Source organism: Ursus maritimus, unplaced genomic scaffold (genome assembly GCF_017311325.1).
Source record: "Ursus maritimus isolate PB19 unplaced genomic scaffold, ASM1731132v1 scaffold_6, whole genome shotgun sequence".
Taxonomy (NCBI): domain Eukaryota; kingdom Metazoa; phylum Chordata; class Mammalia; order Carnivora; family Ursidae; genus Ursus; species Ursus maritimus.
This window is the reverse complement of record NW_024426774.1, coordinates 11,839,948-11,853,350: the sequence shown is the minus strand read 5'-3', so window position 1 is coordinate 11,853,350 and position 13,403 is coordinate 11,839,948. Positions and strand designations below refer to the sequence as shown.

Here is a 13,403-nt window from a genome sequence, read left to right as displayed (position 1 = left end):
ACTTCTGGCTTGTTTCTCTGAACACTTTGATGTTTTATTAAATCAAAATTAATAGCTTCGCATCCTGAAAAATCAGGAATGAGCTACGAAACTATGATATTTTTTGAAGTCCTTCTAAGGTTTTGGTTTTTTGGTTTTTTGGATTTGTTCCATTTTTTTCTCAGTGGTAGCCCTGAATGAATTACTTGCAGGAAATCTTTGTTAGGACATTGCAAGGCTGTCTGAGCTCACACTTGTTTAAGAATGTGTTGTGTGCATGAACACACACAGGCACGAGAAGGGTGAATATCGTTGGTCAAGAATCATGCAGCGGGCGTAGCACAGGGGAACCCTACGTCAACAGCAGGTGCCTTCTGTCTTATTCTATGTTGTCGAAAGTCAGGTTGGAGAAAAACTGGAAATTAATTGGGGTGGCCATAAAGACAACATTGGAAACATTATTGTACGTGCTGCACTCACTTTTTCCCGGTTAGTCTTTTGAAATATTTGCTTTTGTGCCTCATTAATTTCTGGGTAATTGTCCACTTTGGAACTCTTACAAAGCGGGTAGGCATTTGAGAACCATGATGACCTATGACCCCTGACCCAAGGTGATCTTTACTGGGGGGATCCATGAAAGATTGATTTGAGCAGAGCTGAGTTAGACAAACAAGCCATTCATATAACTTTAAATCCGGAGGCAAATCAGGTAAAAATGTTAGCAACCTTAGTGGCCTGGAATTTCCTGCCCCCGTAGTCAGGAATTAGGACAATACTGCTTCTGACCCCTGCGAGTATTGATGAAGAAGTTTCTGGATCTTCCTCTTCAAATGGACCCCTTGTACAATCGAATGGAGCACACTAGGTCCCATCAACGGGTAAGCTGGCTTCTTGACAAATAGTTTTAAAAAGGAACTGAGGGGGCGTCTGGGTGGCACAGCAGTTAAGCATCTGCCTTCGGCTCAGGGCGTGATCTCAGCGTTATGGGATCGAGCCCCACATCAGGCTCCTCTGCTAGGAGCCTGCTTCTTCCTCTCCTGCTCCCCCTGCTTGTGTTCCCTCTCTCGCTGGCTGTCTCTATCGCTGTCAAATAAATAAATACAATCTTTAAAAATAAATAAATAAATAAATAAATAAATAAATAAATAAATAAAAATAAAAAGGAACTGAGAAGTGTGTCTCTTACATAATTTAGAGCCATAATTCTAAATATTTCAATCACAGACATATTGAATCACAGGAATATTCAATCATGCTTCCAAAGAGCCCAAGTTTTAGGAAGACTCTTTCTATTAAATATATTGCACTATTTTAATTAGTGTTCCCAGCCTTTAGTCATCAAAACACAGGAAACTGAATATCAGAGGTTCTGACAGGGCTGAGGTCCCAGGGGCGGCCACGCAGACAGGACAGGATCACAACCTGAGAGAAACTGTCCGGTGTTGCGTTGCCGGTGAGGGGTCCTGCATCGGGGTGGGGTCGCAGCTACCCCGGGGCAGCAGTAACAACCATTCAAGGCTGCGCTTACTGCCGCTCCAGAAACTTTGGTCAGTGTGGAGTGGCCCAGGCTGGGAGCTATTGACCTTGATGCCTCATTCCCACCATCTCTGAGCCCACTGACCAAGCCGCGGGAGCAAAGTAGGTAGAGAGGGAGGGTTTCGGAAGCCACCCGTAGGCCTCGTGTTCATTTTACCTGAGATGTATTTAATGTAAAATGTAGGGGAAAAACCAACAACTTGATGAGATTAACAAAATGTATTTAAAGATTTATTTATGTATTTGAGAGCGAGAGTGTGCGTGTGTGTGCACGCTCGCGTGTGCACAAGCAGGAGGGGCAGAGGGAGAGAGAATCTCAGGTAAGCTCCATGCTGAGCGTGGAGCCTGACACGGGACTCAATCTCAGGAGCCTGAGATCATGACCTGAGCCGAAATCAGGAGTCGGGCGCTTCACCAACTGCCCCACCCAGACACCCCAACATTAATGAAAACTTTAAAACAGAAAAGCATGACCACTGTGTTTATTTTCCTCTACATTATCTCTAGTCTTTATTCACAGGCACGCACTCGTTATTTGTGGATCCCTTATTGGCAAACTTGCATACTCGCTTCAATGTATCTGTAACCCCAAAACCAGTACTCAAAGCACTTTCATGGTCATTCACAGACGTGCCCAAGGTGGAAAACTCGACTGGCCCCACATCCAGGTTCCCAGCCAAGGCAGAACCCAGGGGTGCCTTCGTGTTTCAGCTTCATACTGCAAACAAGTGTCCTCTTCTCGGTCCATTTAGTGCAGTGTTTTCCGTACTTTTGTGCTTTCTGTTGGTGATTTCACTGTTTAAAATAGCCACCCGCCATGGTGTTGTCAAGTGTTCCCGAGAGCAAGAAAGCTGCGACGTGCTTTGTAGAAAAAGTGCGTGTTAGAAAAGCTTCGTTAGGGCGGGAGCCATAGCACTCTTGGTCAGGAGTTTCATGTTAATGAATCAACAATAGATAGCAAATCCAGTGTCTCTGAACAGAAGCACACATAAAATAAGGTTAGGAATTGATCAGTTGACAAAAATGCTATAACCGGAGGCTCACAGGAACCTACCCACGTATTTCCCCTAGGAGCAATGGTTCGTGGTCACTAAGTCAGTGTTTGAAGTGACTTTGTAGAACATTACCACGAATACTGAGAATAAACTGTCCTTACAAGTTCATTTCTTATTTGTTTTAGTTACTATTATATAAATAATATTAGTCAATGTTATCATATAATAATGCTCCTTTGTGTGCAGAAACCATCTACTTAACCATTCCCTACTCCTGGGCCTTTGGGTTGTTCCCAATATTTCCACCTTACAGACAAAGCCTCAGAGGGTAGGATATGGTGTGTGCACTCCATAAGGAAACCTATCCATCTTATCCTTGTCTGCATCCCCAGAATAAATCTCAGGGCTTGGCATATAGTTTATCTCAGATAAATGTTTGTTGAGTGAATGAATAGCTTAAGATTGGACCATGATGGGCAGGGACCATCAGTTCAACATAGAAGACTCTTAGTAGATGTACAATACATGCCTGTTTGACGTATTAACGTTTGCTGATCACCTTCTGCGTGTTGTGTAGCTAACACTAGGCCTGGATTCTTAATTTCATTATATTGTTTAATCCACATTACCTTTGAGGGTTAAGTTTTATTAGCCTCATTTTACCAATAAGGAAACTGGGACTTAAAAAGGTCATTGGTTCAAAGTCACACAGCTAACCAGAGCCACCAGCATGCTTCAAGCCCGGGTCTCGATGCCTCCCAACCCCTGTTCTTTCTGCTGCACCAAGCTGAAGCCCTCAGTGTGTGTTGAGCCAGATGGCCCCAGCCCTATAGCCACCGGATCAGGGTGAGTGGATCAGTCAGCCTCCTACAGAGCCCACAGGACACCCAATGCCTGGGGCTCTGCTTTCTCCCCACTCCTCACAATCCTCCCACCTGAATTCCTCCTTTCTCCCATAATCACACAGGCCCGACATGGTGTCTGTCTCCATTCTTCACTCCCGGGCCCTGGCTGTATAGTGGTAATGGGTGGGCACTCAGCCTTCCATACCTGGTCGCAGGTAAACTGAAACCCACACCTGACTTGCCTGGGCTGTGGGAATGGATGTGATGAGGCCCACAAGGCAGAGGCTTTTGGATTCCAGGAACTTTTCAACGTTGGGGTTTTGATCTCCTCTTTTGATTGGAATGTGTCGGAGTTGTGGGTGGGATGGGAGTACTTTGGGTTATTTATTTGAAATTTACAAAAGATGAGGCAGAAATGGAAATAAAGCTTACTCCACTTGATGTGCATTTCAAAACCAGAGGGACACCTTGACTGATAACTCCTCACCCACGGAAGGATGATGGGTATTCGGCGCAAACCCTAAGGTTGGTATTGTTAATACAATAGCTTCGGTATGGTGGTGAGTCCCAAAGCAGGGGTCAGAGGCCTCTTGTAAATTCAGAGGCTTGCCAGTTGGTCAGTAAGCTTTCTCATTTGCTATTTTACAAAACAGTTACATGGCGATTATGTTCTCTGTTTCACGAGACCATCAGGAAGGAAGAGAGAAGATGTGTTCTCTCCTCTGAGAATGTCCTTTGCCTCTTAGTTGTCTGGAGTACTCCCCCTCATGGTGTTGCAAGACCCAGGGCAAATGTTTTTCCTTCTCTGAAGACTTCTTTAGTAGAACTCCCCAAAAGTAGTCACAGCCTCCCCTTTGCCATATACGGCCCCATGTGGGCTCATTGTACACAACACACAGTCCTGAAAACATGAGCTTATTATGTCTGTCTCTCCAGGGGCGTGAGGCCATATCTCATCCATTCCGGGTCCCCAGAGCCCGTGCCGTGTGTGCCACATAGAAGGTGTTCTGCGAGCACGGAACGAATGAGTGGGAGTAGGCAGAGATCAGCATCTTTTTAAGAAGTTGCAATACCTTTTTGCAAATGTATTTAAGTACCCTAAAAATGCACAGTATTGTCTCGAAGCGTGGAGACTTTGAAAGGGATACTAGCTCTGGTTTCTCCATCCTTTCAGTATCCCAGGAAAAAATCATTGCTCCGTATCTCCCTGGACACCCCCAGTGATGATAAGCAGGGTAAGTGTTCATTGATCCTGTCTTTCTGCAGGCACTCTGCCTTCTTCATCAGCAAGTGCCCTAAGATTCTGGAAGATGGAATAACAAACACAATAATAACAATCGTGGTTTGTCGATAGAAATGTTCGTTATAGCAGCTAACGTTCACTGAGACCAATGTGCCACATACAGTTCCTGGTGCTTACTTCAGTTAATCTTCATTCTATCCTCCACCAACCCTAGGGAATAGTATGAGTGTTACCTTCACTTTATAGACAGGAATTCTGAGGCCCACAGAAGTAAAAATAACTTGCCCGAGGCCACACAGTGAATCAGGATCAGAATGAGGGCCATCTGGCTCTTGAACCACCAAGCTCTGCTGCTAAGTAGAAATGAGTGCATGGGGTCCTGGGTACTATGTTAGCCCTTTCCCATAAACTAGCTCACTCATCCTGTGACACAGACAAGCGAATGTCCCCATTTGATGGGGGAAGTGACATTCCAGCCCCTGTGTATGATACGTGCCATAGGTACCATAGGTTGGCTAGGACCACACCTTGTACACAAGGAGATGATAGCTCAGAAAACACGTCTTCCTTGCTACACAGAAATGCATTTTCTATAAATTCATTTTGGACCTGTCAGTATATACCTACCATGTCCAAGGAATCTCTTTTCCCTCCTGGGTCTCAATGTTCTCACCTAGAAAATCTGAAGACCAGACAGAGCCCTAAGACCTTGTCCTACCCTGGCATAGGGTCCTGCTCCCCTGAGGTCAATGGGAGAAGAGATGGCAGAGAAAGAGGGCGGGGAAGGAGGAGGGTGGGGCTGGCAGTTATAGGGGGTGATGTGGCATCAGAATGCCCATGTTTTAGACATGGGCAGAGGAGAAGAACCTACAAAGAGCAGTAAAAGCCAAAACAGGAGAGGGCTCTCAGAATCCCCTGGTGATAACCCCAAGATTCTCTTCTCTACCCTTATTCAATGCAAAACACCCCCATCCCAGACCTTCTAATAGAGGCTAGACTGGCCCAATTTCCAGGCAGTGGAGGGAGCTGGCGGCAGACGGATGTATCTTAACACTCCACAAGTGAACAATTCCAATACGGTCCTTCCAGCCTCCCTGCTAAACCCCTGGCCCCACCGTCCTCATTTTGCCAGCTGCGCTGGAAGGAGAGACATCCTCCAGGGAACGCCAGGTGGGCGGGGTGGGCGTGTCCCACTGACACACACCCTGAGGTTAGCTGATGCTTAACACTCCACCTGGAGAGCAGGTGTGCCCAGCTGCTCTCTGACAAACCACTTCCCCTGCGTGGGGGCCGGCACCTCGGTCTTCCACAGCCCAGACAATGCCAGGAACCCTGCTTTTTGTGTGTCGCTCCTGGTCTGGGACTCCACAGTGCAATTCAGTCCAGCAGGCCATTCGAACCACACTGTCTGGGCACCCCGGGTACTGTGCTCGTTGGGGGACAGGGTTGGGAGGCACCTGACCTTAGGCCTCACAGCTTAGAGCCCCTAGCCACCCCGTGACCATTAGGAGAACCTGTGCAACCTCTCCGAAAAGGCAACGAAGAGCTAGTGACCAAAATGACAAATCACCCAACCTACAAGGAGAGAGGTCCATGTCCAGCCCACCACTTCACCTCTCAGGGCCTCCATCTCTTTGGCTATGAAACAAGGGGAAGTAGTAAATTCTTCAGTGAAATGACCGCAAGTCATAATGTGAAGAGCACTTGCCACCATTGGAGGGAGTCTTCTCTGAGAGCTCATTTCCCTCCACGGTGAACCCTCATGGCCCGAAAGTGTGTATCCTTGGCCTTCCTGCATCCAGGGACAGATGCCTTGCCTGACACCTGGGGGTGCGTGTACATTTGTGAGAGGGAGGTGTTAGGGGAGGACTTGGTCTCAACTACAAAACTAGCAGGTGTCCCTGTGGCCACACGGCTGTAACACCTACATAGACACGGCTTGCCGAGAAGTCTTGAGGATTTCGCAGGTGCAAAGGGACAGGGGCTATGTCCAATAACTGAGGCTGGGGACCTGCGTTCCCCATTTATAAAAGCCGATGTTGAGCACTCCTATTGAGAGAGAGAGAAGCCAACCAGAACTTTTTCAGAGTTAAAACTGCTCCCAGGGGGAAAAGGCCCTGGGCTGGCGGAGGGTATTATCAGGGCCCAGGTGAGCTCACGTGGGTCACGCTGCTCAGCCAGGGCAGGAGGGGAAGGGAACGGGGCTCCGAGCTGCTCTCAGAGTCAGCAATTGTGTGTCGCCCTGCTGCCTCACACATGTGGCAGGCAGAGATAAATTAACGGCGATCAACAATAAGACTTCAACTTTCTAATGAACTTGATGGAGTGCACCTTCTATTTTTAACTGGCCCAATTTCTCGGTCACATCACATGACTCCTATTGTCTTGGCTGCCAATTATGAGAAACAGAGAGAGAGAGGGAGAGGAGAAAGAGAAATTGGGCCATATTTTTTAGTTCAACAAGGTGACAAACTCTCCAGTTGCCTGTGTATTTTCTCTTTCATTTGCAATTTGTTAAGTAACTTTAGAGAAAAATAATGACTTCTTACTACTTCGGTGCTCTATTTAAAGAAACTTACTACTTCGGTGCTCTATTTAAAGAAACTTCAAGAAGAGCTAGCAAATGACCTCATTGGGGTCATATAGAAAGCTCTCAGCTAAACAGGAAGTTGCTTTAGAGACTATGAGCTTCAGGGTCTCAGAAACTATTTTGGTTTGGAGATGGGGTGGGCCCATCTGAAGTTTTTACGACTCACGTAATAATTTCACCTGGTATTAGGCAGCACCATAGGACAGTGGAGAGAAGACTGCCTTTAGCTTGGAATGAAACTATACTCGGCCTTCTTGAGCAGTGGGGCCTGGCGGGGGCAACACTCACCACGTAGATGTGTTCCCCACATACTATGTCATTCCCTTGGTCCCCAAATATGACATTCTCCAGGGCACCTGTCAATGTCTTCAAGACAATAGGTAACTCATAGCTCACCATCCCTGAGGATGGGGGGGGGGGGGAGAGATCCCTGTTTCTCGTTGGTTACATACGAAAGAAAGCCAAAGTGCTTCCTTCATTCACCAGTTTCAACAAATCACATTTACTACAAAGAATCCGAATGACCCAAGTTGAAAAATTTGAAATCCGAAGGCCCTGGTTAGGAAGTTGGATATTAGTTGAGAATCTGCACCTTTGGTATATGGCTCAATCCCTCATTCTGGGTCTACTATATTTAAGCCCGTGATTCCCAAACTGTGCACTGAGGTACCCTGAGGCCCGCAGCAAACTCATGGAAGCACAGGAGAGTATTTTGTAGTTTGGAGCAATGCCTGACAACCATTAAACATGGCACAAACCACGAGCTCGGAGTTGTTCCTTCTTGCAGCATTAGATTGTGCTGCATTCCTTTCCATGACATCATATCCTTCCTTGCAGAGCAGGGTTTGGGGGTTCAGTGACACCAAGCATATGAAGTGTGAAAATCAGTGTGAAACAGGAAATGAAGGGGTTGATGTCCAAGCAGATGCCAGGATCCGAGAAGCCGAGTAGCACCCAAGAGGCTCATAAGGCTCACATATCCTGCTGCTAAAGCTATTTAAGAATGAAAGAGTTTAAGAATGAAATACGGGTGCCTGGGTGGCTCAGTCGGTTAAGCATCAGCCTTCGGCTCAGGTCATGATCTCAGTGTCCTGGGATCAGGCCCTGCATTGGGCTCCCTGCTCAGTGGGGAGTCTGCTTGAGGATTCTCTCCCTCTGCCCCTCCCCCTGTGCTCACTCCTGCTCTCTCTCTCAAATAAATAAATCTTTAGGAGAGGGGCGCCTGGGTGGCACAGCGGTTAAGCGTCTGCCTTCGGCTCAGGGCGTGATCCCGGCGTTATGGGATCGAGCCCCACATCAGGCTCCTCCGCTATGAGCCTGCTTCTTCCTCTCCCACTCTCCCTGCTTGTGTTCCCTCTCTCGCTGGCTGTCTCTATCTCTGTCAAATAAATAAATAAAATCTTAAAAAATAAATAAATAAATCTTTAGGAGAAAAAAGAATGAAATAAAAATGGGTCTTTTTCTTCCAATTTATGGGTATTATTTTGACTATTATTAAATGGCTACTATTTTGTTAGGAGATCAATGCTTATTACGCTGTTGGATGTAACTATTTAATAAACAGAACTGTTAAGTATTTCTTTTGGCCTAAGGGCACCATGAACCAACATAGTTTGGGAACCCTACAACCTAGCCTACACCCCTAAAGGTGGCCTTTTAGCTTCTTATTTATAAAACAATATTAAAATATAATGAAAACAATTATAAATATTGTGGCAGGTTGTATTTTCCCCCAAAGAACCCACAGCAATATTTCCAGTCCCATTCTGATTTTTGAGAACCTTCCCCTCCTCTCATTAAAAGGTTGAGTTTAACTTCCCTTTTCTATTAAACATAAGTCAGGCTCAATGACTCCCTTGTTTGTTTGTTTTTTTTAAAGATTTTATTTATTTATTCGACAGAGAGAGAGACAGCCAGCGAGAGAGGGAACACAAGCAGGGGGAGTGGGAGAGGAAGAAGCAGGCTCACAGCGGAGAAGCCCGATGTGGGGCTCGATCCCATAACGCCAGGATCACACCCTGAGTCAAAGGCAGACGCTTAACCGCTGTGCCACCCAGGCGCCCCTCAATGACTCCCTTCTAATGAACACTGCAGAATACAATGTGCAAAAGCAATGCTGCGTGACGCTTCAGACCAGGTCGAGAAGGTGATGTGGCTTCCGCCCACCCCTCTCTTCCGATGCTCACCCTGGGAACCCAGCCACCACGCTGTGAGCGAGCGCAAGCAGCCCACGTGGCGAGTCCACATGAAGAAGCCTACGCGGAAACCGAGACTCCCGCCAGCCAACAGCACGCATTAACCTCCCCCTACTTATTCAAGTCATGATCAAACTAGCCTTCAGATGATTCCATCCCCAATCTTTGAGTGTGGCAGCTAAGACCCCAGACATCATAGAGCAAAAATGAGCCATCCCTTCTGTGCCCTATTAGAATTCCTGACCCAGAGATCAGGGAGCATAATCAATGGTTTTCTGTCTCAGATTTGGGGTACTTTGTTATGCCTCATTAGATAACCTAAGCACGTATGACAGAGACTTGTGAGACGCTTCTCCAGGCCAGGAACTACTGGCCTTCCCAGGTCTCCTCTAGAACTCTCTCCACATACAGTCGACCTGGCCACATAACTGTAGGAAGGATGCCACCCACTGCTCTGGCCACAGAGGACTGGATGAGGAGTAACAACTTGACCAAACTGGGCCAATCCAAGTCCTGTCTCAGGAATGTGGAACTGAGAGGGAGACGGAATCCCCTGCCGTGACAGGGTCCCCTGACGTGTAGCTTCAGAAGCTTTGGGGCGGCCATCTTGCATAGACTGGCAAGCAGAGAAAAAGAAAGAAACAGACACACAAGGAAAAGCAGAGGCGAAGGAAAGAGAGAGTATGCTGCCTAGGTCTCAGGAGGACTTACTGTTCTAGACTCTAGTCCTTCCTGAGGCTCCAACGAGCAACCTCCAAGCCATTTCTTAAAAATAAATTCTCCCTGTTTTGCTTACATTTGCTCAGGTCAGTTTCTGCAGCCTCAGGGTATTTTTCATGTCTACCCAGCACTTTACAGCCCACTGAGCCTCTTTATATGCATGATCTCATATGATCCTGACCAGAACTCTGTAAGATGTATGTTATTACCCCCTTCATGGAGAAGAAGAAACAGGTCCAGAGAAAATGATGTGAGCAAGGCTCACAGGCAGAGGCAGACATTAAACCAGAACTAGAACCTGTCCTCTGTCTCCAAATGTCAAGCTCTGTTTGGGAGACATTTCTTCCTCCTGCTCTGTAGGACTGGGGAGGTGACATCCGGTTAGTCGTCAGAAGCCAATCGTATGTCCACAGCCCTTTCCCGCTGCTGCATAGGACTCAGAGATGTCGAGCATTCGGGCCAGTCCCTGGGAGACCAGACCCTCAACCAAGGATACAGAATGCCCAGCACTCAGCACCCAGCGAGCTCAGTACTCAGAAGAAGCTTGCCAGTGGGCCCTGTGGGCACTCGAAATAAGGGACTCCTTGGGCCTGAGGTGGCCAGAGATGTTGCCCAAAAGAAATGGCATTGGAAGGTTGAGGACTTGGAGAAGCAGGGGGGTGAGGGAGATTGTGCTCCAAAATTTCTGTTTTCTTTCAAGGATCTTCTCAGTTTCTTTGGGAACTAGGCATCTGAATTTTTTTTTTTTTTAAAGATTTTATTTATTTATTTGACAGAGAGAGACAACCAGCGAGAGAGGGAACACAGCAGGGGGAGTGGGAGAGGAAGAAGCAGGCTCCCAGCGGAAGAGCCCGATGTGGGGCTCGATCCCAGAACGCTGGGACCACGCCCTGAGCCGAAGGCAGACGCCTAACGACTGCGCCACCCAGGCGCCCCAAGGCATCTGAACTTTTTAATCCTTGAGGCCTACGACTCTCCCTGAGAAAGTCTGCCGAGGAAGTATCTAGTCCAATCTCCAAGCAATGCATGAGACCCCGTCTGCCAAAGCCCAGCAAGGCTCTACTCTCCCGTTCTTGAACAAGAGGTGGGGCCTGGGGGATGTGGACCGGGTGTGAGCACAGAACAATCTGGGGTCAAGTGTTGATGCCGCCACATATCCCCGCCGGTCCCTAAAGAAGTCACTTACTATGTCTAAACCTCGGTTTCTTCAACTCTCGTCTTCAACTGAGATGTTGTTCGGCTCAGAGAAAAGGTGGGTGAAGTGCCCAACATCAGGCCGGAGTCACAGTAGATGCTTAACAAAGTCTAACATTTAAATGATCTCATCGGAGAGCCCATCCTATCTTTGTTCCGTTCTAATTGTTAGAAATGCTTTCTTCTGTGTGGGGGAGCTGAGTTCTGCCTGGCGAGAATGACCATCATTGATCCTGCCTTTGCCTCCAGAGCCCAGAGAAGAAGGACAGTCCCCCGGTCCCCAACATTCCTGCAGACGGGACTGCTTCCCGCCTCCCCTCTCAGCCTGGACCCTTCCCTGCTCCCCACAGTCAGGTTTTTGAAGCTGCAGAGGGCGTGTGTGCCCCTGGGAGACTGCACACATTTAAGCCTTGTTTGCACGAAACTCCTCTGCGAGCCCGTTCAGCGGCTTCCGTCAATACAGCCCTCAGATAAGATGCTGTAACTCAGAAGATTTGGCTCGAGAGGAATCTGCTAGGGCTGAATCATATGGCCTGTGCTAACGTCCTTCCAAAAGGCAATTTCAGATTTCTCCATCTTTCTACCCCCTTCGCTCCCATGCCTGGCCCCAGCACTGCACAAACAGAAGCCAAAGGGAAAGGTCCAATTATTCCATAGAGATTTGGCTACTGTATTGACAAAACTCAGCGTTAATTCCCAGAAAGCATTCAAGCCCTGAGGTGGGGGCGGGGTGGGGGCAGGGAGAGCCTGCTGGATAACTGGGTGAGAGTCATAGCCGCTTTTCAGCCGAATCTGACCTAGTTTAATGAAATCAGGTCATCTGTGAGCTCTTCATTACCCTCAGACTAAACAGGACCCAACAGAGCAGCCAATGTCCCTGGCCTTTCTGAAGTCTGCTCATTCGCATTATGACATTTTGATGTTGGGTCTTAATGCGTGTTGACTTAGTGGCTGGGCCCCTGCAAAGGTAGTAAACAGCCTGGGCGAAGGCAGGAGAGTAAACAAGAGGGCTGCTCTTAAAAGCACACACACACAAAGGCAGGGTAAATACCCCAGGTCCCCAGCCAGCATCCTCAGGGAAACCAGCAGACAAAAGGCGTCGTGAGTGTCTGCGACTATTATCGCTGATGGACGGATGGGACTCACCTATTACACTGCCTCTTCAGATGGAACTCGCGGTTTCAGCAGATCTTCAGGGCAGGGGGTGGGCCGGGAGGCCAATGAAATTGTCAGGTTCGGGATGGTATATTGGATTCAAGGGCAAATTGCTCCCCGGCGACAACTGCGGAGGACTGGGACCGTCACTCCTCTTGAGACCATCCTGTGGGCTGGTGATGGCTTTATTTCATCTGCTGTCCTGATCTGCATTTTCCGGAAACCGAAGCCTGTGGTCTGGGAGTCTGCAAATGAACCCTCTCCTCTCGGTGGAGACTCATTAATGGCCTGACTATTTACGGAAGTAAATGATATGTGTGAGTCCCTTGTCCCTATCAGGATCGTCACAGACTGTCGACCTCAGAAAGGGCAGGATGCTCCATCCGTAACCCACACAACAGACGCTTCCGTACAGAGGTGGCCCAAGGACTGAGGGTTTGGGGTGTGGTCGCATTTTTAACTGAAGATAAACTTAACAGGCACGGACTGTGTGGGATGACAGCCAAGGGGGCAGGAGGGAATTCTGGCGTTCGCTGGGTAGGCTCCAAAGTCCCTAGTGCAGGGTGGGGTGGAGGGTCTCACACTGTGATGAATTGGGCCTGGGTTTGGCTACTGGAGCACTGTCTTCTGCCTGTTGAGCAATGGCTGGTGGTGGGAAAACGCCATCCCCTCACCCTCCCTGCGGAAGGCTACCCCTCAAGGAAACACTCCTGGCCAGTTACCTCATTTACGCATCCCAGTCCCTGATGGGAGAAGCTTGAGGACTCACCGTGTGGACTGAAAGAAGCAAAATACTGGGACCTAGGGGTGACCCTGGGCAAGGGGTGTCACTTCTCTGGGCTTTTGTTTGTCCATGTATTCGGTATAATTTCTAAGGCTTTCTATGAATTTCTTTCTGAGTTTAAAGCCAGTCTCTGCCTCAGTCCCCAGGTCACCATACTCTTCCACAGA

At 48.1% G+C, this 13,403-nt stretch overlaps 1 long non-coding RNA gene across 1 annotated transcript; it reads right to left on the bottom strand.

The window, feature by feature from the left end:
- Window positions 1-1,982: 1,982 nt before the first annotated feature.
- LOC121101076 lies at window positions 1,983-12,995 on the bottom strand. Its single transcript, XR_005833038.1, has 2 exons — window positions 12,444-12,995; window positions 1,983-2,487 (listed from the first exon to the last, which is right to left on the bottom strand). It is a non-coding gene; the product is annotated as an uncharacterized LOC121101076 (long non-coding RNA).
- Window positions 12,996-13,403: the final 408 nt, after the last annotated feature.